The 27,181-nt window shown below is 42.8% G+C and overlaps 1 long non-coding RNA gene across 1 annotated transcript in view; it reads left to right on the top strand.

The window, feature by feature from the left end:
- Nucleotides 1-339: 339 nt before the first annotated feature.
- LOC143841774 (uncharacterized) overlaps nt 340-27,181 on the top strand; it is a 48,293-nt gene continuing 21,451 nt past the window's right edge. The window contains exon 1 of the long non-coding RNA XR_013232817.1: nt 340-459. This is a non-coding gene — a long non-coding RNA (uncharacterized LOC143841774). The remainder of the gene's footprint in view (nt 460-27,181) is intronic.

Genomic DNA, 27,181 nt, shown 5'->3' with positions numbered 1-27,181 from the left:
AAGATGCAATTAAGCCTTCTAAGAAATGTCCTACCCCCATTATTTATACATAAACACATTTGCCTTTCTGAAACGTGAGCTTTTCTCATGATTAGAAATAAAACATTTTAAGTGTAAATAAGCCAGCAGCATTGCATACAGTTCACAGAGAGATGTAACAATATAGCAGGCAGTCTTTATCATTTTTTCCCTAGTAATGTCTAAAGAACTTGCAACTAAAATTAGGAGCAAATTTTTCAACACACCTTGATTCAAACATGATAGGGTTGCTGGGAGACAAATCCCCGCCCCAAATGATTAAAAGCCAGCACTGGTGGCGGTTTCTGAGCCCTGTAGATGCTTTAGTGCCATTCCATCTGAGAAAGGATATTCAGAGGTGGTTTGCCATTGCTTGCCTCTGCATCCTCCTTGCTTCGCTTCTGAGATCTGACAAGGTCAGGCTAGACTGGGGATATCTAGGTAAGTTCCCTCCTCTGTATGTCAAAATTCTTTTCAGTATAATCATGAGATAAAATGAATAATAACAATGCCCCAAAGTAGATTCTGGTGGGTGGCTGTGTTGGTCTGAAGCAGCAGAACAAAGCCACTGGACTTAAACTTGTTTCAATGGCCAGAAAAGATATGTAGACAGTGAAAGATATCATAATCATGTCAGTAAAAATAGTAGTGACAGTCTGACTCTCAGAGGTATGTAGAACACATACCTGCTCCAGGGCTCCTTTGTCCCAGCCCCCTCCCTCTCACAGAGACACACACACTCACATGCATGCACACACAGACACCCCCACTTGCCCTGCCCCTCTCCCTTCTTCCCTCTTGCTTCTACAACCTCCTCCCTGTCCTTCCCCCTTCCTCTCTCTCAGACACACAGACATAGTTACACACATACTCACAGACTCCTTCCCCCCTTTCCTACCTTACCTCTTGTGGCAGGAGGGCTGCCCTCTTCTGCAGAGTCCATTGGGCCAGCTCCTCTGCAGCCTCCCCGGCCACCAGCTCAGCTCCCTTTGGCCGTGCCACTTTGGCCCCCTCTGGAAGTGAGGCCACTGCTTTGGCCACAGCATCAGCCTACTCTACCAGCTGCCTCCCTGCCTCTTCTGGCACGGTCCCAGGGGTGGGACCATATCGATTTCCCAGGAGCCTGCAAGAAGATCTGTACCACATCACAAATTAAAATTTCAACATGCTGTTCTATTATGAGAGCCAACATGGTGTAGTGGTTACAATGTCAGACTAGGATCTGGGAAATCCAGGGTCTAATTCCCACTTGTGTCATGGAAGCTTAATGGGTGACCTTGGGCCAGTCATATTACTCTCAGCCTAGTCTTGACTAGGATAGCTCCAGGAAAGCCTGAACTCATGAGATCTAAGAAGCTAAACAGAGCTGACGTGGAGGTAGGCAATGGCAAGCTACTTCCACATGTCTCTTGCCTTGGAATCCCTATGCAGTCATCATAAGTCATCTGTCATTTGATGGCAAAAAAAAAAAAAGAACCCATAATACCACTTGTGTTTGAGTTGACACTTGAGAGGGCTTCTGTTCTCCATTTTGAAGCCCAAGAGCTGACCATCCCAAATGTCAACACAACACTTTTGAGAGCTAGGAGTCTGCCTTTGTACTAACTTTCATTAACTAACACTAACCACTGTATCACAAAATAGTGATCATAAGATTCACCAGATTGGATGTTAAGAAACACACTACCCCACCCTCCACCCTCTACCCTCCACCCTCCATTGTTTACAAAGAACTGAAGTCAAACCAGAGAATCTCTGCAGTAGAAACGTAAGGGGGCATTTTTGAAAGCCCAGCAGAACCAAAGCAATGTACAGTGCCATTGTGGTAATGCCAGTTTATGTCAAGCACAGAATAACAGCCCAAGAAGTCTAGGGTTGGAAGCTCAGCAGAACCAGCGCAATGTACAATGCCCAGTAAACCCAGTGCTTTCTGTTCATAGTAGTAACAAAGGTTTGGTACTGTTCTTCTCTTAAATATATTCTGTCACCAAGCATAATAGGAGTGAGAAGGTCTTGAGACCAGGGTGTAAACTGCACAGAGCTTTTATTCCAACCCCAGGTCGATTCAGTCCCTGCCCTCTACACAGAATTCGATTTCCATTTTGATTTGGGGCAATTTAAATTTTCCTTCTGCAGCAAGAAGGATTGATCCGGAGTGACCCTACCTTTATTGTGCTTTATCTTAGAGTGCTTTTAATCCTGAATATATTTTAAAATCACATTGTTTTGAATCTGGGCTCTCCTCCGTGGTAGAGAACCCATGATTAGCCACAGGTGGTCATGTGATAACCCTGCCATAAAGGAGAAGCCCCTAATTTCTTTCAACTTCTGTCGGCCTTGGATTTTTTTTTCTGCCTTCTTCGATCCTCTTCCCCCCCCCCCTTCAAGAAAAGAAAGGATTTTTTCCTTCTCTGACTTCTTGGATCCTTCCCCCCCTTTCAAGAAAACAAAGAAAGAGTCTCCATTTGCCTCCCCCCCTCTTCTGAGCCTCCCTAGCCACGTGCAGAACACTTTCCTGTTTCAATGGAGAGGAAGACTTGCGTTCAAAGCGATCTGAATTCAACAGGATTGACAATGGAATAAACAAAGTAAGTGCAGACTCTGCCCTAGAAAGGATCCCCAAAGAAAGGACACCAAAGAATGAAGAAAGGCCTTCCTTAGTCACCTCCTGCCCTGCCCTTGGTATGCCTCTGGCAGCTGTTAATATTAGTCATTTCAGATAATATTAAAATGTCTTTCCCATTGGCAAGTTGGCAAATCATTTTGGGAACCTTTAAACATTTTTTTAAAGTGACTAAAAATAAAATATATTTCTCAAAAGGTAAAAATCATGTTACCACTACCTTGTGAGCTTTAATCTGGAGTTCACGCCATTGCTTTCAGTATGCTGCTGTTTGGGTGCAAGAGACCTACATTCATATTTGAGTCTTTCAAAAAAGTGTTCCAACATTTAACCAACACTGTGGTAGACTTAACGAATTCTGTTTTTTTGTGTGTGAGACCAACAGTACACACTTCAAATGCTTAGGAGCTAGGGTTACCAGCCACAAGGTCATACCTGTGGATATCCCAGCATTACAGCTCCTCTCCAGACTACAGAGATCAGCTCCTCTGGAGAAAATGGATTCTGTGAAGGCTGGATCTGATGGTGTCAATCACTGTCTTCCTCCTGTGAGTAATTATATGTTTAATTTGTGTTTCCTCATGTTTTCATTCATTCATTCACTTACTTACTTCAGTTATATCTCACTCTTATCCCAATGGAGACACAAAGCAATTTACATTGTTTTCCTGTCCTCTGATTTACTATATCCATGCAACAATCTTATAAGGTAGTTTAGGCCAAAACAATGTGATTGGCCTGAGGTCACCTAGCAAGCTTCTATAGCAGAGTGGGGCATCAGAACCCTGTTATCCCAGATCTTAGTCCTCCTCACAAGCTATTACACCACAGAGGCTCACATGGAAATTTTAACAATAATTAATGATACTCTTGGTCAGAATGATTGTCTTACAGGACCGGAGCAAGCCAGATTTAGTTTCCTTTACACTCCTGTTGCCTAGATCTTTCTAGAAGTCCAATGATTGTGTTGCATGTCACACCTCTGCATGGACAATGTAAGCAGAGTGGCACCATCATATCAGCAATTCCCGCAAGACCTGTCTGGAGCAGCTGTTATCTGAGGAACAAGGTTAAAAAACATTTTGCCTGTTGAAAAGGAAATACTAATACATTGTCCTTATCATGTTTTAGGAGATTAAAAAAAAAAGAATGTATTAGTGTTGCTCACAATGTGGGAAGGTTACCAAGTTAGATATAGTGCTCTCTTATAGTAGCAATCTGCTGATAAAGTGTTTGAAGTGAGCCTTCTGATAACAAGCTGAGCCAGTTAATTTGCTATAACCTATTGCAAAGTTTGGTAAAAGTGCTAGCAGTGAGGCCTAAACCTTCTGTGCTTATTCCCACAGTGGGTCTTGCTCTTCAGAGTCGAACAACTGAATCTGAATCAAAACATAAGCCCAAGTAAGCATCACAAATGCACTTATCCAAGCTCAAGAACAGTTGGTGATCAATGTGGTGTGTTACCAGAAAGCAGCTCTGTTGTGTATTTCACTCAGGCCTCACTGTTTCAACATGCCATTGAATAACACATTACTGAACTCCTAGCCGGAAACATGAGAAAGCTTCCGACACCAAAGAATGAAGAAATACTGAGCCTTCTCCCACTTGCTGCCAAATTACCAGCTTTAGAATTAAAGTTAATGACAAGAATTACGGAATTAATGGCCTTTTAGAATCAGTTCAGGCAGTACTTCATTGGGGCAAAAATGGTCAGGGCTCATTCAGCCCATGAAGTGAACCACTTGCTTTGGGTAATGGATTCCAGAGAGGTCATTTTAACTTTTTTTTGCTTTGTCTATGACAACAAGAAAGGTCATTACTGAAAGCTGCAGAGATCACAAACTCATTTGAGGAGCATTGTGAGTGCATGCTATTAAGAAGGATTTGCTTACAACCAGACTGCTTCCCACTGCAATGTGCTCAGGAGGGACTCAGGCATACATTGCAAGTATGATTGTTGCATACTCCGCTGCAGAATGACTCCTCCGTAAATTGTTGAATCATTCTTGTGTCCTTATTACAGAGCTGCTTAAAATAATCTTGCCATCTGTTTCATCTGCCTTTCCCACTCTTGACTCCTGCGTCTGTTGACTGAAAGATACAAGACACAAGAAATGTTTTCTGCAGCATTATTGATTTCTCCATAACCACCACCCTTCTTCAGGTTTCTTTTGTATGGGCCAGCTGTAGCATTGTTTCTTCAATAAGTTCTTTATAGATCATTTCTAGTATTGTTTCTTCAATAAGTTTTAAGAGACAATTTCTAAGTATTTGATGTGTTTACTAAACTGCTTTTTACTTCTATATTCATTCTTCTCTCTCATCTTAAGATTTTCTTTGCCATTTTTTTTAAGCTAAAACACCCACAGTCAATCAGCATCTAACCTTAGTTTGGATTTGTTTCTGCATTCTCTTTAAACTGTTTTGTATATGTCTTTTTAGTTCGCTCCATTTCATGATTATGCAGTTTCCCCCATTTCTTGTTCTGCAAAATTGGAGACAATCAAATCCTGCTATCCCTCCAGCAGAGTGAAATCCTATGCAGTGTTATTCAGGCTATTGCACCATCAAACAATGACATTCATGGAGATGGTCATATTTGGTGCTGCTCATGTTGTAAAATGATGCAAAAATAGTTTGAAAGGGGATAACAAACTTTACAGATCACTGAGGCATTTCTACTGCAACTGGCCCAAGGGAAGTGTGCCTGGCCTCAACCAGGGCCATGGCCTTTTCAGTCCTGGCCCTGACCTGGTGGAATGAGCTTCTGGAAGAGCTGAGGGCTCTGTAGCAGGAGCTTTCTCAGTCCTGTAGGGCCTGCAAGACAGAGCTCTTCTGCAAGGTATTTGGCTGAGGCCAGGGTGATTAAGTTCAATGGGCCCTTCTCACCATTGCTGTAACATCAAGCCACCTCTCCACTTATCCCCAAGGTTCAGGATATAGTGAGGGTCTGTTGAGATAGTGGGAGGGGGGCAGGGGGATTGGATTTGTAGCTGTTGCTGCTGTGTTCTTCTTAAGGGTTGGGGGATTTTATGTTTTATTGTGGGGGTCTTATACTTGTAACCTGCCATAAGCCAGCCAGCCTAGGAGTGGTGGGTAATAAATAAAATAATAAATAAGACCAAACTGATAATAATAAATAAGACCAATCCAAAAAGGATTGATTTTCTTGTCTTGTCCAGTTAACTGTTTGTTTCTCTAAAACATTTCCTTCCTTTCACACACTCACAGAACACTTTGGTTCATATTATCACTACTGGATATTTGGGGATTGAGCCTGAGGAGTCTCAGTGGGGAACTCAGTGAGGTACAATTCCGCCAAATCTACCATCCAAAGCACCCATTTTCTCCCGGGAAACTGATCTCTTAAATCTGTCAGATGCACATTCCCTCCCCAGCCAGTATCCACCCACTCATATATCTACCTCAGTATACAATTCTCCATTCATTCATCTGCCCAATTTTCCTTTCATTTCCTTCTCTCTCCTGCGTCTGCCCAAATGCCCTGTTTCTTCTACTTGTCCACCTACCCACTTGCCCTGGTTCTCCTCCACGTCTCAGTCTCCTGGCTAATCCTTTTATCCTAGTGATCACCAAACCCTCCCTTCATGCTATTTCATGCATCTTGGGTTGCTAGGCAACCCTAGATGTTGCCCATTTTCATAACATATGTGCAAGTGCAGCCATTGTTTATTTTAAAGGAGTTAACCTGTATTTTTTTGTTTTTCATATCCCACCCTCCAAAAAACCAGGGGGGTTATGCAAGTCTGAAGAAATCTGTGCCTTTGATCCAGGGGGCTCTTTCAAGCAGCTTTTCTGACCCACATAGTAGGACCGCTATTAGATATAAGTTTTTTTTAAGTATTAATGTTAGTATTTAAAAAACAAACAAAAAGCAAAAATAAAGCCCTGGAATTGGTGCTGCAATTGAGCGGCATACCTTTAAATAGAAGTCCATGCATTTATTAAGGACAGAGTAATATACATAGTTTGGTGCTTTTTATCTTCAGGGTCTGTAACTGGATCTCCTAACATCTTTAACCGCTCCTGTGGAGCGGATTAAATAAAAGAGTAAGGGCTGTTGGGGAGGAGTTAGGGCGGGCCCTGTCCGGGATAAAAACTCAGAGGGCCCAATTAGGAGCCGCGAAGCGGCTCCTGATTGGGCCCTCCGAGTGTCCATCCAGGGCCAAGCTGCCAATGGGGAGCCGCGCAAAGGGGCTGCACCCTTCTCCCACCTCCGAAAGCAGCCTTGCCGCGTTGCTGACATGGCCAGCCTGCTCCTGGGGCCTGGAGACTGCCCAGGAGTGCTCCTGGGTGGGTGGGGGGCACGCAACTTTCTCCCGGCTCCGGGAGAACGCGCCAGGTCGCGCCCAGCCCCCCGGGAAGCCTTTGCCCTGCGAAGGCTTCTCGCACAATAGCCTACCGCTCATTTTATTCTCTTATAAAATGGGATTTTCTAGTATGAAACATAAAAGGCAGCTGTAGAGGGCACCAGTATGGATCAGGGCTGTGGCAATGAAGAAGAATAGGTTAATCCTTCTGCCTGTGCTACTTCCTAAACATTTCTATGCCCAGATTCAATTGGGTTGCCGTGTTGGTCTGAAGCAGCACAACAAAACAAAATCAGAGCCCAGTGGCACCTTTAAGACCAACCCAGATTTATTCAAGGTGTGAGCTTTCGAGTGCAAGCACTCTTCCTCAGACTAATCTCACGCCTTGAATAAATCTTTGTTGGTTGTTTTGGTGTGTTCTATGCCCATTAATCAGTGGATTTAAAAGACTGTAACTTGCCTAGGATGTCACTATCATTTCCTCAGGGTTTTTTAAGGGGCTAGTTAAGTGTTTTTATTCGTCAGCCATAAACATCTTGTTACCATTTTATTAATACTGTTTTTTCAACTTAAGAAAAATGAGAGTTCTGTGACGGTTCCCTCTCCATTTATTCCTGTGTTATTGCTGTATATATTACATTTTGAAATCAATAAATATTTTTGTATACACTAACCAGGGACCTCAGACAAAAGGCACAGGGTCTTTCTTCTCTTTTCACAAGCCCAAACTTTTAAATAATTCTTTGCTGTACCTTCTTGGGTTTTTTGCCCTTGACATCAAAGTTTGATATGACCAGCATCATTCCCAGGAATGGTGTTTTATCATTCTCCCTTTGTAAAACCTTGTAAAATGGCTCCAGTCTTTTATCAGCAGTGACATTCATGAGCCCCGGATCACTGTTAACATGCCAACTCCCATCCAAATTTTTAACATCATCATCTGGCAAGACCTCTGATGCTACATTGTCATTTTCCCTAAAATCAATGCCATCCAATTAATGTCAGGCAACAGAAATCAAATTAATGAAATGGATGTTAGGAAAGGAGAACTCAAGCCAGCCACTGTAGGTGATTGCTGTGTTGCAACCATAGAAACGGGGCTAATTTTGTAGTATAGATGGCTTCCAACTACACATTACACAGCAAGAGGTAAGGATGGGAGAGGATATGGCATTTTTCATATTAAATTGTTTCACAAGGCATTTAAAGGGCCAGTGGATTATGAAATTTTTTCCATTTGTTTCCTTTCTTTATGAAAAGGTAAACAATACAACATGTCTCTGTGTAGAACCTTTCCTCCGTAATGATATTTCTATATGGCTTATGTGTCCGCTTCATAGACATTAATCTGAGTAAAAGGAAAACTGCTCTGATTGCTAAAACACAAAATTCTAAAACTCAAGATTTTATCCTAATGTTGCTAATCTGGGGTTTTATAGTTCTTTCTCCTCCTATTTAAAGGTGTACTTTAAGTCAGCTGAATAATTAATGGTGGGTTCTCCCCACCCCACCCCATTTTAACGGTAATGGAAGTAGTACGATAGAAATAAGAAATGAGGAACTCTGCCTTGAGAGCTGCGCTAAGATAAAAAGCTTACTTTCAATTCTGCTCTTACTTTCAGTTCTGCTTTTGCAGGTAATATAACGTAGATATCTGCTTTGTTTTTTATGTTGATTGTTTTACTGTGGGTTATTGATTTATGATATACTAGCCATAAAGCCTGCTGCATGCCAAAATGCAGTGGGTGCTTGCGGGAGGAAGTTTTGGGGGGGGGCAGGGCTGAGGGGGCATGGAGAGGCTTTCCGGCCGCTTTCCCACCCCCGCCTCCCAAAGGTCCAAAGTCACAGTTCTTTGTAATCTACCTGATAAATACCAGATTCATGGCCAGGCCCACTAAGTCCCAGGTTCTCCACCTGTCAGACCTACCTTCACTTGGCCCCCAAACACTCCCACAGGGCCTTCCTGTTCTTCTGTGGGGACTTGCCAACTCTGCAGCCCAGTTTCAAGGCCTTTCCTGTCTTAAGCAAAGCCACCCATCACATTCACACAGGGATTAACCCTTGCTCATATCATTGCATGGGATCCCGCACACACACACACATACACACACACACACACACCAAACTGAACTTACTCCTCCTAGATAGGAGAACTGACATAAATCTCTTTCGAAGCACAGCTCATTTCACATAACAGTGCATGTTCTCAACCCTCAACTGGTTGAACAGGGCATAATATCAAGTTAAAGGTGCCTAAGAGCATACTTTCAACCCCAACCCACTGCATTTTTAGGGTCAGGCACAGAAACCCCACCCCATGCCCCCCATGCAAGCTTCCTCGGGATGGACCTTGCCCTCCACGGGATACAGTCCCAAAGGAAATGCACATTTTACAGGATCTGCAGCCACCTCCACCCCCATTTTATTGGCAGGAGGGATGAGGGAAGCCTCCATCCTCCCCCTGACCTCCCCAAGGACCTAAAATGGTGCCACAGCCGGGAGCTGGCTCCTGGTCACGGTGCCATTTTAAAGTGACAGGGAAGGCTGTGGGGGGAATGAAGCCGTCCCCTCCTGCCTCCCCGCCCCACTTATCTGTGTTGCTGTCAGCGGCCACGGGCAAACTGGTGGTGATGATTGGACCAAATCATGAGTGGACATGGCCTGTCTGAGGCAGTATCCCGATTGGGCCCTGCCTTGGACAGGCCCAGTCTCTGCCCACACACCCCTTAGACTGTTATTTTAACAGCAAAGCGCTATAAAACATTGGTTGCATGGTTAGTTTTAGTACTTGTTGAAAGCAACCATAAGAGGATACAGGGCTAGGAGTTTAGTGAGAATGTGGTTTAATAAACGAATAACAGGTCAGGCAGAAGCCAAGCAAGGGAATACATTGGGCCTTTTCGCACGGGGATCTTTGTTGCAAATTGGTCACTGAATGAAAAATCACCATTTAAAATAGTGGAATTCGTCGTTTTGCATACCTGGCTTTGTAGTGGAATCAGTTGCGTTTTTTAGCGTTTCCCACAGGCTTCCGGTCTCAGCAGAAATCGCTAGATAGGAAGCGCTATTGCCAAGCTCGTCCCGCCCCTGGCCGTCAAGCAGCCAATGGGCAGCCGTTAGCATGCTCCCAAACAGCCCCTTTCCCTTTAAGGAAGGTTTTTTTTTTAAAAAAAACACACCCATTGTAACGAATCTGGGTAGATTCGTTGCAATGGAGAGACCCATCCAGCTGCCTGGGGTGTTTGACCTGTCATTTGATCGTTTGATCGTTAACACGCTATCTCCGAGTGAAAAAAAAAAATCCCCCCCCCCTCTCACGGGCCCGATTTTCGGCTGAATGGAATGTGTGAAATGTGTGTGCTTAGTGACTGAAGGGGAGGGACTGAAGCCGGGGAAGCCTCTGTTTGAGCTGTCATTTGATCATGGCCACGCTGCCTCCGAGTGGGAAAAAAAAATCCCCCCCTCCCCCCCCTCACGGGCGCGATTTTCAGCCGAAACAGTGTGAAAAATAAAGGGAAAATACATCAGCAAACGGGCTTCAGCGGGCTTCTTGTGCTGTAAACAGCTCTGAGGAGGGACTGCAGCCTGGGAAGCCTCACTGGCTAAACGGAGGCTCGCCGGTGCGTTGATCTCCACTCGCTCGGGAAAAAAAAAATGGCGATCGCTTCGCCGGAAGTTTGGAGGACAGGCTCAGGAGGAGGGACTTTGAAGAAACCGCAACAATGTTAACGCACAGGTCTTTATCGCTATTGTTGCAGATTGGTTGCAGGAGTGTATCGCTTTCCGGAGGGTGAATCCACTTTTTGGGATTCCCCTGAAAGCGCTACAACGAAGCGCTTTTTACGGGTCGGTTTCAGGAGTGTTGCAGATTGTCTACGACGTCGTGGGTTATTCCAAATTAGTAGCGTTTTCAATTAGCAACCATTGTGCTATTTTGAAGCCGTGCGAAATGGCCCATTCTACTCACATACGTGCAAATATAGCAATTAAAGTTTCGACCAAAGCAGTACAGATGCTGAAGCTGCAGGGAATGAAATGTTCAGTAACCCTTGAAGGTGTGATTCTATCAAACAGGGTATCCCTGTATTTCATGACTTATAATTTCCTATTTAATTGAGATAATTCTCTAATCAGATTTCCATCCAAATTACTTCCTGGCGTTGTACTTTTAACTCATGGCTCAGACAAAAAGCCCTGTTTTAAATACATCCAGCTGTTCAAATATTCCTTATCAAACAGTCCTTGGGGATTACTTAAAAAGATAAACAACTGACATTAATAGGATTAATGAATGGTACTATAAAACCTGTGTTCAAATTATAACACTTTAGGAAAGACTGTATCAGAATGACAACTTGGGCTTTAAAACTGTGGTTCTGGATTATGGGTTAATATTGTTACATTAGTTAGTGTGACAGTATGATTTGGGTTACTAGGAGAATGGTGAATAGTTCTAAAATATTTTCTTGGTTCATTTCCTTCTTAATTGATTTATTGTTGTGCTGTGTGAGTATATGGAAGACAAGCAGCAGGCACCACTAGTCCCCAGCCAGTGATTCGACTTCATGTTTAGGATCTTGTGGTTCATGGTTAGTCTTCTCTTAAATAAAATGGATGTTAGTGAATGTAAAAGAGTTGGAGTAGTTTCTCATTCTCTCTCAGCCTCTGTCCCTGAATGCCGTTTTGAAGTAATCAAGTTTTCCATTTTTTCAGGCAGGCTAAACTAGACACATTACTGGGAGATCCATGGATTAATTTCCTGAGAGCCTTCCTAATTAATGGTAACTTGCAACCATTGAGCTATCCTGATTTAGATCAGGCCTGTGGTGAAGAGAAGGTGCACCCTTTGCACCTGCACCCTTTATCTTAATTCAGTCCCATCACTCCCTTCAGTTGTTATTTGCCTCACGAGAGGAAAAACACAAGCAACATACTTGCAAATGCTTGGTAAAAACATGTGTTGATTTTTTGGCATTTGGCTGAGAGACTATTGCATATCCAGTTCACCTCAGGTCATTTTTGTGAACAAGAAGCTGCGTTTTTTTAATGATCAATTCAACCTATAGATTATCGAAGCACTCAGTCACTGACTGTTCCTGCCGTGTGACCGAAATGCTGAACTGGTAATTGCTTAAACAGATAAATAAATCAGTCACAAAATTTATAAGTCAGACATAAATAAATAATTGTAATGAAATCCTAGCATTTGTATTGGCATAAGTAGTCCATAATTCTAATGACTGTTGATTGGTTTATTTTGGCAGCAACTTTATACGTGTGCAGTTTAGGTTGATCCCACATTGAGCAGGGAGTTGGACTAGATGGCTGCACCCAACTCTATGGTTCTGTTATAGGAGTCTAAGCCTGTGTGGTCAACATTCATAGCTATTCAGCATGAACTGGACAGGCTCACATCTGACCAATAACTTAAGCTTTCTCAACCTGGGTTCCATGAAACCCTGGGGTTTCCCAAATGAGTGGGAGTTAATTATATGTGTGTGTGTGTGTGTGTGTGTGTGTGTGCGCGCGCGCATGAGATAAGCATTTATCAGGTGATATGACCACATATTGTCACCTCCTCCCAAAATGGCCAATGATGGGCCTGGAGGAGTTGTGAAGGGGAGGGGCCCAGGGTGGGTGGCTGCACAGCCATGCTTCCCAACCATATTCTGCACAATCACACCACTTCTGGAGTTTCTTGAAGCCTGAAGAATGTTTTTGCGGTTTCTCAATGGTAAAAAGTTGAGAAAGACTGCCTTAGAACAATTTGCAGCATCTTTAAGTTGGCCTCAGTTGTTCTGGATAATAACATTACCACAAGTCTTCATAGCAGGTCTCAAAGATACTACTGAACTCAAATTTTATTTTGCTACTGCAGACTATTCTGGCTACCCAGCTAAAATTCACCGGTCAGTCCTAGAGGAGATCAGCCCTGCCTGCTCCATAGAAGGCCAGATCCTGTAGATGAAACTCAAATACTTTGGCCACCTCATGAGAAGGAAGGACTCCCTGGAGAAGAGCCTAATGCTGGGAGCGACTGAGGGCAAAAGAAGAAGGGGACGACAGAGAATGAGGTGGCTGGATGGAGTCACTGAAGCAGTAGGTGCAAACTTAAATGGACTCCGGGGAATGGTAGAGGACAGGAAGGCCTGGAGGATCATTGTCCATGGGGTTGTGATGGGTCGGACACGACTTCGCACCTAACAACAACACACAGAATTGAGAGTAGTGCCTATTCTGCTGATCTAAAGGTACAGGTGAAGGAAGTACTTGGGGACAACAGGTTGTTCCCTGAGATGATGCTAATCAGGTTGCTTAAGGTTTAAAGAGTACAGATCATTAAGAAGGAGTCATGGCACTTTTTGAGGAAAACCTGTTGAAAGATTACATCCCAAATCTGTGCCTGAGTCTTTGTGGCCTGATCTAGAGAGCCAGCTTGGTGTAGTGGTTAGAAGTTCTGACTTCTAATCTTGTGAGCCGGGTTTGATTCCGTGCTCCTCCCCACACATTGATAAAGCTGTTCTGACCGAGCAGTAATATCAGGGCTCTCTCAGCCTCACCTACTTCACAGGGTGTCTGTTGTGGGGAGAGGAAAGGGATGGTGACTGTAAGCCACTTTGAGACTCCTTTGGGTAGAGAAAAGTGGCATATAAGAACCAACTATTATTATTATTCATGGTGAATTTTATGTTTACTATTTTTGCTTATCTGTTAATCAGATCTTTGAAATTGCAGCACCTACAGTATGTCAAACAAGAGGTAACTCCCTTTTGGTTACAGCCCTTCAGTCCTTTATAGTGCTGCGGTTTACATCAGGGGAAATTAATGTAAAACATGATGCTGGGAATGGTTCTCTAAATTGCACATCAGTTTTCTTACGATTTGGCTTTAGAAACCCTTTGCTGGTTGGAAATTAAATTAAAAAGAAAGCTGCTGGAACGAACTGAGACAGTGCCAGTTGTGAGGATGATTTCAGGTCACATTGGAGAGAACATGGGATGTGAGAACTGAAATAATCTTGGCTGGAACACAGCATGCATTTCAAAGGTGGGAAGTGTTGTGTGAGCCATGACCAGAGCAGCCAGCTAAAGTTCAAATAATCTGGAAGCAGAAATGTTCACTTGCAACAGCAGATCAGTCAGGGAAGGAAACACAGGTAATTCTAATATTAGATGTAGCTGGTCATGATGTAGCTGGACAGGCTCACATCTGACCAATAACTTTGTGGTCCAACCAAGAATACCTTGCTGGAATATTGCATTGCCAAGTAAAAACAGTACAATGATATTTTCACCAAGCTCACAACTGAAATGTTAAGTGCAGCAGAAATCAAGTTTTATTATCAGTGTCTCTGACATGATTAAATGGTATGCTTATCTTCATCATATCCATTGGGATATATGCAAAGGAGGTGGTTTCAGAATGCCTCTGATTCATTCATTTAGCTTTTTGTTGAAAAGAATCATGATTGCATGAGAAAGGGCAGTGCTCTTCAGAAGTAAGGGTTTCTTTTTTCTCCCTGTGGTATGATGACGGATTATTTGTGGCATTGTTCAGAGTGTCTTGAATGAAGCTCTTGCTTCAGCACTGAAGTGAAGTTATCAAGTGAACATCAACTACAGGAAGAAAGACATACATTGTTGATAACAATTTCCATACCCTTTGGGCACTACAGATACTTTTTGCTTATCTTTGCTTGAACAAACAGGAGTTTTATGGCACCTTGAAAAATAATATAAATGATTGTGCCCAAGCACTGGAAATTTTTAAAATAAAAAAACCCTTCTGGGGCTATCAAAACCCCCAGTGTTTCATGAAACCCCTCTTGAGAAAGCCTGGTATGGAGCCATTCTTTATATATTGTGTGTGCCATGCTGCTTGCAAGTGTGATTCAGTGGTAACAATATCAGAATTACGCAAGTGGAACCCTGGTTCAGATTTGCATTCAGCCATGATCTGGGTGATCTTAGAGATGCCTTTCTCTCTCCTCCTGACCTGAGAAAATTTTAGTGAGAACCGTAAATGCTACCCTGAGCTCCTGGAAGGAAGTGTAAGATGTAAAGAGAATAAACAAATTTGCATCTTTATTTTGCTTCATTTCATTTTATTTATAACCCAATTTTCTCCCCAATGGAGACCTAAAGGGACATCATTCTCCTTTCCTCTATTTCCCCCCTCACAACTAACCTGTGGGGTATGTTGGGCAGAGAGAATGTGACTGGCCCAAGGTCACCCAGCAAGCTTCCATGGCAGGATGGGGATTTTAATGTGAGTGTTCCAGATACTAGTTTGACCTTCTTAACCAATGTACCACAATGTACCTCCTGTTGGTAATATGCTAAATTACCCCAATTACTTTGGAAATATTGATAAGACTTGGTGTGTATGTGCATGTGTGTAAGGGCCGATTTACTGTTTTAATCTGTATAGATGGCTGAATTTATTTTTTGGTGTGCACAGATGCACACAATGTTGGTTTTATTCAAACACACACATACCGTTTAGAATCATAGAATCAGAATCCGAGAGTTGGAAGGGGCCATACAGGCCATCTAGTCCAACCCCCTGCTCAACGCAGGATCAGCCCAAAGTTTTTAACACATATGTTGGGGATTATTAGGAAAGGGATTTATACTTAAAATTATAATGCACCTGTATAGATCTATGGTGTTCCCCTCATTTGTAATACTGTGTACAGTTCTGGTCACCGCATCTCAAAAAAAGAACTACAAAGTACAGATGAGGATAACCAAGGTGTTGAGGGGGTTGGAGCAACTTCCCTATGAAGAAAGGCTAAAGAGTCTGGGACTTTTCAGTTTAGAAAAGGGATAACAAAGGGGGCACATTTATTTATTTATTAGATTTTTACATGACATAAGTTTATAAAATTATGGACAGGGTGGAAAGAGCTGACGAAGACAACTTTTTCTCCCTGTCCCAGTGAAGCTGTTGGGCACTACATACAGGACAGAAGGAAATATTTAACACAGAGGGAGACTAAAATGGAAAATTTGCTGCCAGAGAATGTAGTGATGGCCACAAACATAGATAACTTTAAAAAGGGATTGGATAGATTCATGTAGGATAAACCTATCAGTGCTTATCAGCCATGGTAAATAAAGAGAACCAGTATGTTCAGAAGCAGTCAATTTCTGAGTACCAGTGCTCGGAGGCTTCATCAGGAGAAAGCATTGACCTCTACACACTGTTGTTGGGACCTCCAGAGGAGATGGACCAATGGTCTGATCTTCTTGTGATCTTATAAATTTGAATAGTATAAATGGAGGAAAAAGTATGAATTTGTTAAGGAGTTGATGCACTGATGATTTATGTCATTTTAAACTGACAAAAATAACCTCAGACCATTACCACTTATGAGGACCATTATGTCATTAGCTGAAATCGGTAGCAAAATGGTTGCAGTCTTTAATTCCATATTAGCAGGCACATTTAAACATAATTCTTGCTGAGGTTGTACCACTAAGAATGGCAGGTGGGGACTTGCATGGCTGAATGTGCTTCCATACATAAAAGTCTCCTCTACACAGGAAACATGATAAAGGGAGAAGCACTGTAGTCTTCTCCTTGACAAGCTAAGTTTCCAAGGGAAGCAAGTGTATTTGCTTGAAGGAACATTCAGTGACACAAGCCTTCACCTTCAGCCTCAGCACTGGTTCATCATCACAGTGAGAATTCACTCTTAATCATACATATTGAGAAGTAGCTGATCAAGGTTCTCTAGGCAAATGTCTTCTCCTCGCCCATTTTTGACAGCTGCTCTGACAAACTGTCAGCTCCAGTTACCAGACTCTGAGTAAAATAAAAACAATAGTACAAAAAGAAGGAAAACAACAGTGCATGAAACAATAGCCAAACAGAATCCCTCAAGAGGTACATATCCACCCAAACAATGATTCCTTATGCACGTCTGAGGAATCTCAAAGCTGTAAAAAAAAAAGGTCTTTCTTTTTGTTCAGATATTTCCTTTTTCAGCAGTTTTCTTGTAAAGTTGCCTTACATGATGTGCTCATTGTAGACGAGAGCTATGGGGATTTCTAGAGAACAGGATGGAAAGGAGCTGCCTGCATTTGCAAGCATAGTTCGTATTTCATTTTGACAAGGCAAATGAGAAGATTCTGACAAAAGACACTTTGAAGTAATCCCAAAAGGGGCTTGTCTTAGTTTTAGATTTCTCTGAGGACCACAAATATAGCATCTTTTTTTTTTTTTAAGAAAAATTCTACATCAAATAGATGATTCATTTTATTATTGTTGCTAGTAATCAGAAAGATAATACTGCTTGCAGTAGGTATGCCTGTCTACAATATCTATGGGGACAAAAAGATATTACTTTTCAATGTTCACTTATTCTTGCTTCCATCTTCCTGCCCTGATATCATTCATCCTAAGACAAACCCTAAGAGAAACCCTATTAATACTAGATTCATGCATGGGAGTTTGTTTCATTTCTGTTACTAATGCCAAAAGGGACTTTTAATTATTGGGTCGTTACCTATGGTTTTGTTATTATTTCATTATTGTTTTCAGTTGCCAATCCTATTTTGTTGTTACAGTCCATTGGTATCAATGGAGCACATCCCCTCTCAGGTCTGTATCTTCATGGCATTTGATGCAGATTGGACATAACTCAAAGAAAATGTAGTATACCCATATGACACCTGGACAGACAAATTGTAGATAGCCATAATACCCTTCCCCTGCTTTTTGAGACAATGAAAGCACTAAGGTTTAACATTAAAGTCTATGGAAAAATTAATAGGAATGATTCTGAACTAGGTCCTTCCTGGCAACTAGCGGGGGATGGGGAAGGGACTTTCAACTACAGGGACATGTCTATGTCATTGCCCATGCAACCCGAAAGTGATGCTACCACTTCTTGGATACCAGGGCAATGCTCTGTTATTTTGGTAGAAACCCTGTAGTAAATTTGGCATCTACCATAGAGGTTTTGCCCTCCTGGTCATGTGGCCAGTTATGAAAGCACATTGATGCATATGGGAGAAGTTTTCCTCTTTGTGGGGTAAGCTTCCCCCCACTGGCCTACTGATTGGTGGCAGAGAGGTGGGGCCTTGCACTGGGAACCCCCACCTCCACTGGGGGGGGGGGAATCAGGCAATCCTATTCTTAACAGTAATACATACTACACTACAGCCACTTAGCTAGAAGAACAGTAGCATGAGGAGGCAAATTGACAAGGCAAGGGAATTTAATAGCACAAGGAGGTTAAAGCTTCTGGCCAGGTAGACAGCAGGAGGACCTAGAGGTAGATTTCCTCAGGCAGGGAATAAGATTTTGAGAGCATCAGAAAAGAAGGAGAGCACAGACTGAAAGGAAAAGTTTGGCATAGCAGGGCATGGAAGACTCACTCAGCTGTTACATCGCGTTATTCCCTGTTTTGTTTTGTTTTTTTGCCACAGGATGACTCTCTTAATCTTTTCCCACATCTGCATGGTAGAGCTTTTGTCCCACTTCCCCCCTGTTTTCACCCAGATTTGTGTCCACACGTGATAGCTAAGGGTCAGGAAGTCAAAACTTCATGTCATTTTTTAAAACTAATCAATCATTGTCACGTGGCAAAACTCTCAATAATCTTCCAGTGCCATTTTTCACATTTGAGCACTCCTCCAAGTCTGATATCTTAAAACAAACAAACAAAAAACTAGACATGGTTATTGTGTTACACTGGTGTTTTAACAAGGAAGGACCTTTTTTGGGGGGACCCTGGGAGTCTGAAAACAAAAAAAGCCAAACCATTGTGTATATATTTTTTCAAAACCAAGTAGAGCAAATCAATAGCTATTTAATGTAAAGGCACGCCAAAGTCCTCAGTGCCCATCCGGAAGCCGTGAGTTATGTCTTGCAAGCTAAATAGAGAACAAAAGGGTCAGCTGGCAAAATTGTCGACAATTTTGCTGGCTTGCCCTTTTAAGCTTGCAGGACCTCACTCACAGCTTCCAGAACGGCACTCCGGCATGGCTGCTGCTTTTAATGTATATCATAGAATCAGAGAATCATAGAGTTGGAAGGGACCTCATGGGCCATCTAGTCCAATCCCCTGCACTATGCAGGACACTCACAACCCTATCGCTCATCCACTGTAACCTGCCACCCCATTGAGCCTTCACAGAATCAGCCTCTCTGTCAGATGTCTATCCAACCTCTGTTTAAAAATTTCCAAAGATGGAGAACCCACCACCTCCCGAGGAAGCCTGTTCCACTGCTCTAACTGTCAGGAACTTCTTCTGGATGTTGAGACGGAATTTCTTTTGAATTAATTTCATCCCGTTGGTTCTGGTCTGTCTCTCCGGGGCAAGAGAGAACAACTCTGCTCCATCCTCAATATGGCAGCCTTTTAAATACTTGAAGATGGTTATCAGATCACCTCTCAGTCTCCCCTCCAGGCTAAATAGACCAAGCTCCCCCAACCTTTCTTTATATGTCTTAGTTTCCAAGCCCCTCACCATCTTTGTTGCCCTCCTCTGGACATGCTCCAGTTTGTCTACATCCCTCTTCAATTGGGGTGCCCAAAACTGAACACAGTACTCCCAGTGAGTCCGAACCAGAGCAGAGTAAAGTGGTACCATCACCTCCCATGATCTGGACGCGATACTCCATTCTATACAGCTCAAAATCCCATTGCCTTTTTAGCCACCAAGTCACACTGCTGACTCATGTTCAATGTGTGGTCTACTAAGACTCTTAGATCCTTTTCACACTTGCTACTGCCAAGACAAGTCTCCCCTATCCTATATTGGTGTATTTGATTTTTCCTACCTAAATGCAGAATTTTACATTTACAGAACTTTACAGTGTAATTATCTGCTCTATTGTACCTGTCCTTTTGTATGAATTAAGTAGTTATTGATTTGCTGTACTTGGTTTTGAAACAAAAATTATACACAGTGGCCTGGCTTTTCTTGTTTGCATTTCTCCAGTGACCAGAAAAAAGTCCTTGCTTGTTAAAATGCCTCAGCATTATAACACAAGAACTCTGTCTTAAAAAATTAAAAAAACAGGAGGGAAGGGGTGTGGCTTGTCTGCACAGTGTGCTGCTGTTCCCCGGCTCCACTGGTCGCTCCATTAAAAAATTCTTGTTATCCTGGGATTACATTGTAAAATGACCAGCCTCCTCCACCTCCTCCTCCTCCTCCTTTTCCTTCTTCTTCTTCTAAAAAAAGATGGGGGAAAGTTGCAAGGGAGGATTATGGAAGTGATGCTTGTGGGTGGGGGGTGGGAGCAAAGGTAGAAAAGCGCCATGTTTTCCTGCATCTGCATGGCCCAGCCCTGATACACACCCTGTTGGATCCTGCATCAAAAATGGAACTCAGATTTCTGAGCATTCCCTTGATGCAGGCCAACTGAGGGAGCAAGTCAGCCCAGCCCTGGGTCCACTACTGAGGGGGCCCAATTCTGCATGGAAAAGGGAAAAAAAAGATGGATGCAAACAAATGGTCATCTGAGCCTAATGGGCCATACAGAAGCAGTCCTGGGCAGGCACTGGAAGGAGAGAGATCAGACAATGCACGCAAATGGACAGTAGTATTTTTTATTTGTTTGTAGGGTGGTACCTGCAGAAGGTCTTGCTCGGGCTATTCAAACTGCAGGCATGTTTTTTGTTCCAGTTTGTGCTGCTGGATATACTGTGAAAAGAATATAAACAACCTGCAGATTTTTATACTTTTGTCTGTCAGCACTTCCCAGCAACCTCTGGCAGCAACAAACGAAACAAAACCACCTTCCCTGAATGTTTCCACTGAACAAATCTATTTGAATTCCATATAGCTAATCTGAACCAAATCAAATTTAAAGTTCTCAGACCAGTTTAAAATGTTTCTGTTTTCTCTATTTTCTTCTTTTGTCATGCAAATACCTTTCAGAACAGCTCCCTGTAAGTGCTTATCTGAATAGCTGGGCTGATGACAGATTAAAGGAATAGAAAGTATAATGCTAATAAAATGGTCATGCCCATGCCAGATAGCAGAGATGCAAAGGAAAAAATAAAATAAAATGGGCTAGTTGTAAGGGGTGTCTTACACTTGCCACAGGAACATAGCTGTGAAATTGCTTCCCATGGCAAAGTACTTTGCTCTAGGCATAATACATTGTAGTCCTAATTTCAAATATCTTCAGAACAGCTATTAATTTTTCAAAAAAACTTATTAATATATCTAATTCAGAACAATGGCTCCAGAATGTGGATCAAGAAATAAATTCCTACCAAAATTTCACAATACTATGCTGAGAGCTATCAATGGTAATTTTGAGAGATTGCTTAAGAGGCATATTACAGAAGCAATATTATAGAGGCTTCTATGCTTTGATTATCTTCAGTCAAAGGTGGTGGCAATGGGATTAAAAAATAAAAAAATATTACAGGGAAGGAACCATGAAAAGAGAAGATAGAACTGAAGGGGAGAGAATAGAGAAAGTTAGCTGGGTGGAAGAAAGGCAAGGATCCATTGGGGAAAGGAAAACTGAAAATTGGGGGAAGCAGATATAGGTAGATTAGTGGATGGAGAGGAGGAAGCAAGAAAAGGGGGAGGCTGAAGGTGCTACTGGAAAAGGGAAAGAAGAAATTTGGGGAGTGGGTTACAGGGAATAAATGATATCTCCATGAGAGTTCCCAGCCAATTCACCAGTGTGTCCCTTATCTGCAGATATCTAAATCCACAGATAGAAGTACTCTTGCCCTAAACAGACATCCCACCAAACTTGGGGTTCCCTCTAGATGTGCAGAAATATCAGTCAATTAAAAAACACAAACATTGGGGTGTTTAAACTTTTCCTGCATGCACAGACAATGTACTTACCTTCAACAGTCTCGGCTCCTGCTTACAGCCTTACCAGGAGAGCTACAAGAATGGGGGGGGGGGGATTGGCAGACCAGCCAGAACAGCTCTGAGAGAGGTGTATGTATGTGTGTGTGAGAGAGAGACTGCTGGCTTGCTGAGAGCAGATACAGGCAAGTGTCTTGAAAATCCCCCGTTCTTCCACTTGCATGTGTGTAAAAAATGAATACTTCTTCACATTGTGAGGCAAACTGGCATACTAGTGGAGGAAGGAATGGTTTACCTTGCAAAAAGGGAACTGTATCCTTGCTGTGGCTAATATCTATGGAATGAATGAACGCATGAATTATTGCTCCAAAACATTTATTCAGGTAAGAATGCAATATTGCAGTTAGTTGATAAAACCTTTCACTGCATTACATCACTCTGGAGGTTTCCCTTTAACTCAATCAAGGATACTTTGTCAAAAACTTGCTAGAACCATTAGTGAGTGTCTCTTTATATATTTCATACTGGCAGTTACTTCAAGCATATTGTTTTAAGGGCTAAACCCCCAACTTGAATTTAGGAAAAGAATTTGGGTATTTAAATACCACACCAGACCATGCCTTGTGTATGCTGTTTCTGCACCTGCAACATGCTTGAACACTGGTTTGTCTTGCTGCGTTTCTATTTATAGACTTCATATTATAGAAAAAAGGCTATTGCTCTTTTTCCTAACCAAAAATAGCAATCCTCTTTTGCACCATTTCAACCCTTTACTTTACTCTTGTATACTTGCTTAGTTTAAACAGTGTTAATGCGTGTTAGGGTCTTTAATTTTATCTTTAATTAATTTCATCCCGTTGGTCCTTTTTGGGGTAATTTCAAAGTCTGGCTCTGCCCAAGATTTCTTGCTAGCATACTCCTTACACATGTAGAGGAATTTTTCTTGTTATCCTCTTTCTTCACATGTATCCTAGATTCACTAATTTTTCCAGCATATATTCAGGAGACAGGTCTATTTTAGGTAATATTGTTACCAGATATTTTCTTCTGTAGTATACATCAGAATTCCCTGAAGTCTATGATTGTCAGTTGTGGGGAAATGATATCCATCCCTTCTGTATGGCAAGACCACTTGCCACCTGGATCCCTGTCCATTGTGGTTGCTCAAATCAGGTGACCGTTGGATAAGAAGACCCTTGATATTGGGAGAGTTTCCTGAAGGGCTTAAGGAGGCAGTGGTCTACCCCTTTCTGAAAAAAATCATCGCTCGATCCACGGGACCCTTCCAACTTCTGCCTAGTCTCACTCTTTAGTTTCTGGGAGAGGTGGTTGAGAGGGCTGCTGGAGAACATACCAGTTGGGCTTTCATCCTGTCCATGGGGTGGAGACTGCACTGGACACCCTGACAGATGATAACTGGCACCAGCTGGAATGAGGTGGTTTGGCTATCCTCATGCTTTTAGATCTGTCAGTAGTGTTTCATGTTGTCAGCCATGAGTTGTTAGCCCACTATCTCACCAGAATGGTAACTGTGGGGACAGCCTTGCAGTGGCTGGTCTCCTTTCTCCAAAACCAGACACAGAGGGCTGCAGTGGGGGAAGAATTGTCTGGCAACTTTGTGCTCCCCTGTGGGGTGCTGCAAGGGGTGATACTCTCCCCCATGATTTTTGACATCTATATGCACCCTCTAGCACAGCTGATCCAGGGTTTTGGACTGGGTTGTCATCAGTATGCAGATGACACCCTGGTGGATGGATGGATGGACTCCTCCCCCAGAAACATTTGCCAGATGTTTGGAAGCTGGGTCTGGATGACTCAGGAACAGTTTCCTGAAACTCAGCCCCTCCAAGATGATCATCCTGTGGTTGAGTAGAAGGGGTCAGGATCAGGAAGCAATCCTGGCTCCAACCTGGCAGAATGAACTCCTGGAAGAACTGAGGGCCCTGATGGAACTGTCAACATTGGTTGAGGCCGGGTTAGGAAGAGTGGCTCCCTCTCTGTATAGGCCAATTAAGGGCTGTTGGGCCAGACATCACCTGAAGTTGCCCCCTGGAAGGCTGGTGGCTATTGTGAATGGGGATCAGGGGGTGGGAGTAAGGTGAGATATCTTGCAGACTGAGATTTTTGCTGTCATCTTGGATTGTGTGTATTGTTTTATGTTGGGTTTTTAGATTTTTATGTAAACCGGCTTGGTTTTCATAAAAGCCGGCTGGGTCCACGAGTGGTGGTTAACAAATACAAATATAAATACATTTTTAAAAGTTGGTAAATTGGTTAGAAAAAAAGACAACCTTGGGGAAAGAACAATCTGGCTTCTGAAGAGGAACCAGTGTAATTTATCACTGCCACATCCTATAGTTTTATTATCTGTTAATATACTGGTAATAAGAAGGGATCATTAAGTGTGACCTTCATAGAAATCCTTTCACTATTATACCTAGAGATAAACTATGGGCAAAATTGAGAAAAAATATCTGTGAATGAACATCTTTTAATTCTTATTGGATAGCTTTATGACCACTCAATATCTCAAGTTAGGTGCCCTCCTTCAGAAGAACCAATAGATCCTCTTTTGCTATATAAAGGTATTAAGCATCTGTAAACCGCCCGCGGCGCCGCGGGCGGCGCCACGGACTAAATAAGACAGTAAGAGGTTCTGGGGCGGGATGTATCCGGGATGAGGAAGGGTCCAGATTGGACCCTTCCTCATGACAGACAATCAGAGGGACCAATCGGCAGGTGCTTTGCGCCTGCCGATTGGTCCCTCTGATTCCCGCCGCCAGTGACTGCGAGCCGTGCGCAGCGTGGCTCGCAGTTGCTCCTTTGCCGCTGGCCTGAAGCCGCGTCAGGCCAGGGGAAGGCTCCAGAGAGCCTCGGGTGGAGGGGGTGGGCTGGCCTTCTCCTGGCCGCCGGAGCGGCTTCGCAGCGTCGTAGACGCTGCGAAGCCGCTCCAGCGGCCAGGGGAAGGCTCCAGAAAGCCTCGGGTGGGGGGGTGGCCTGGCCCGCCTTCTCCTGGCCACTGGAGCAGCTTCGCAGCATCGTAGACGCTGAGAAGCCACTCCGGCGGCCAGGGGAAGGCTCCAGAGAACCTCGGGAGGGGGGGGTGGGCCGGCCCACCTTCTCCTGGGAACTGCGATGGCCGAAGACCAGCAGAGAGCAACCAGGACCAGCGCAAGGTTGGTAAGTGGACCTGGGGTTCTGACTGGCCTTGGGAGGGAGGACCGCGGCGCCACTTCTCGGGGGGGGGGGGGTTCTGAGAGAGGGGGTGGGTGGGTGGCTGAGAGCATGTCCCTTACCCTTCCCCCTTCTCCCCTTTCAAACCCCGTCCAAAGACTGCAGGTAGTCCCCCCCCCAAACCCACACTCACTGCTAGCGCCCATTGCATTTAGAACTGCAATGGGCTTGATTACTAGTGGATATATATTTCCCTCTGTTATTTCATATTAATGATCTTAATTCTTTCTTATTACAAGAAGATTGCCACTTGCCTTATCTCACATCTGTGAAATTGCCTGTTTCCTGATGCAGATGATTTTCTAAATACTGCTGTAGGGAAGGTTTCATAATTAATATAGTTAAGTGTAAGTTTGTTATTTTTAGTGGAAAACATAATTAAGGGTTGTGGTTAGTCTGCGTATACAACAAGGCCACTCAGTTTAAATACTAGTGGGTATTGTTCAGTGCTGATCTTTCAAGGAGAACTCACATGACATCAGTAATAAGAGCTGTGAACAGCATTAGGAAAGCAATGACTAGATTCTTATACTTCAGGGTACAATATGTACTTTCAGTACTCAGAGTAATTAACTTTATATACAGCTGGTGTATGGATAGAGACTGTTTCTGAGGATATTGATTAATTGCTAATTAACTTCCTTTGTGGTTTATTGGGGTCCCCAAATGTGTGACCTAAGAGATAAGAAGTTAGTGGAATCTGTTACAAAGCAAGGAAATGGAAGAGGGCATTTAATTTGAAGTTAAAGATCATGACATTTGATTTAGAGACAATCATAAGAGCAACTGGGATAAATTGGTGAATGATAAGCTAATATGCTTAGGGATTTCAATAGAATTGATGGGGAGAGTGAATGTTGATAAACTAAGACATCTGATTGAAATTCTTTTGAAATATCTGGATTATGAAAGTACAACAATATGGTCTAGAAGAGTTTGCTCTACCTTCACGGTTTGCATTATCCTACCATTTAACATCCCAATGTGTTTTTGTGATTTATCATATCCTTAAATATAGAGAAGCCTTTATGTTCTCATGTCTTAACACTCTTATCTGTAGTTCTGACAGATATGCTGGTACTCTGTATTCAGGGAGAACATGCAATTCCAACCCTAAGCACATTGAAACTATTGACCATGTACTTTTAAGCTGTACTGAATTTTTAAAACTTTGACAAGAGCTGATTTCCACCTGATTTAGTAAGGACTCTATCCAACTGTTGAGAGCTAATGAGCAATATAGTTACATACAGGTTGGCTACCATTGAAGAAACATGGAAATATTCTGAAGCATAAAGCAGTCGCTTCAGAATATTTTCTTGGGGGAATTCCATTATGTGGGTAGCTTTTTATTAGTTGCTTAAACTCTCTCAGCAGCTGATCAAGATCACTGGAGTGAATGAACAGTAATTTTTAAAAAGCAATTAGAGAAAATGTTTGTTCTGTATCTTTTCTTCTCTAATCCCTGTTTCTTGGTACCTGAGACTTTTCCCTTGGCCATTTATCAATTTTTTCTAAAGCCTAATTTAGAAAAGTTAGAAAATAGGGTTGCCAGAGTTCAGATGGTGGCTGGAGATCTTCTGGGATTACAACTCAACAATGGTCAGTTCCTTTAGATTACTGATCAACAATGATCAGTTCCTTTAGAAAATTGCTGTGTTAGAAAGTGGACTTTATGGCATTGTACTCCATTGAGGTTCCCTTCCAGGCTCCACCCCATGAAATGAGATATTTCCCAACCTGGAGCTGACAACCTTACTAAAAACACGATTAGTTCCCCTCCACAGTCTAGGCCAGGGGCTCCTGGGAATTGTAGTCCATGGACATCTGGAGGGCCGCAGTTTGACTACCCCTGGTCTAGGCCTTGATCCCCTAATTCACAAAAACTGCAAAATCAAAAACAGAAGTGAGCCAGAAAAGTAAAAACAAACAAAAAACACATTTGTACACATCTGTTTTATTTGTAAACTAAGCAAAGAATCCTTGGATCTTCTGGTTAAAACTCTAGAAGAACAGAAATCTAGGCCACTCCTGACAGAGAGGTGAAATCTAGTCTCAAATTACTCTGCAATGTATGGTCAGCTTTTTAAACATAAGCATACAAATAAATCTTTCAGAAATGCAGAGTGTGCTTTGACAAGGGGGTTGCTAAGGTTTTGATAATGGAACTAATCACA

Source organism: Paroedura picta, chromosome 7 (assembly GCF_049243985.1).
Source record: "Paroedura picta isolate Pp20150507F chromosome 7, Ppicta_v3.0, whole genome shotgun sequence".
NCBI classification, from domain to species: domain Eukaryota; kingdom Metazoa; phylum Chordata; class Lepidosauria; order Squamata; family Gekkonidae; genus Paroedura; species Paroedura picta.
Note: the sequence above shows the minus strand (reverse complement) of the source record. Positions and strands in the feature narration are given on the sequence as shown.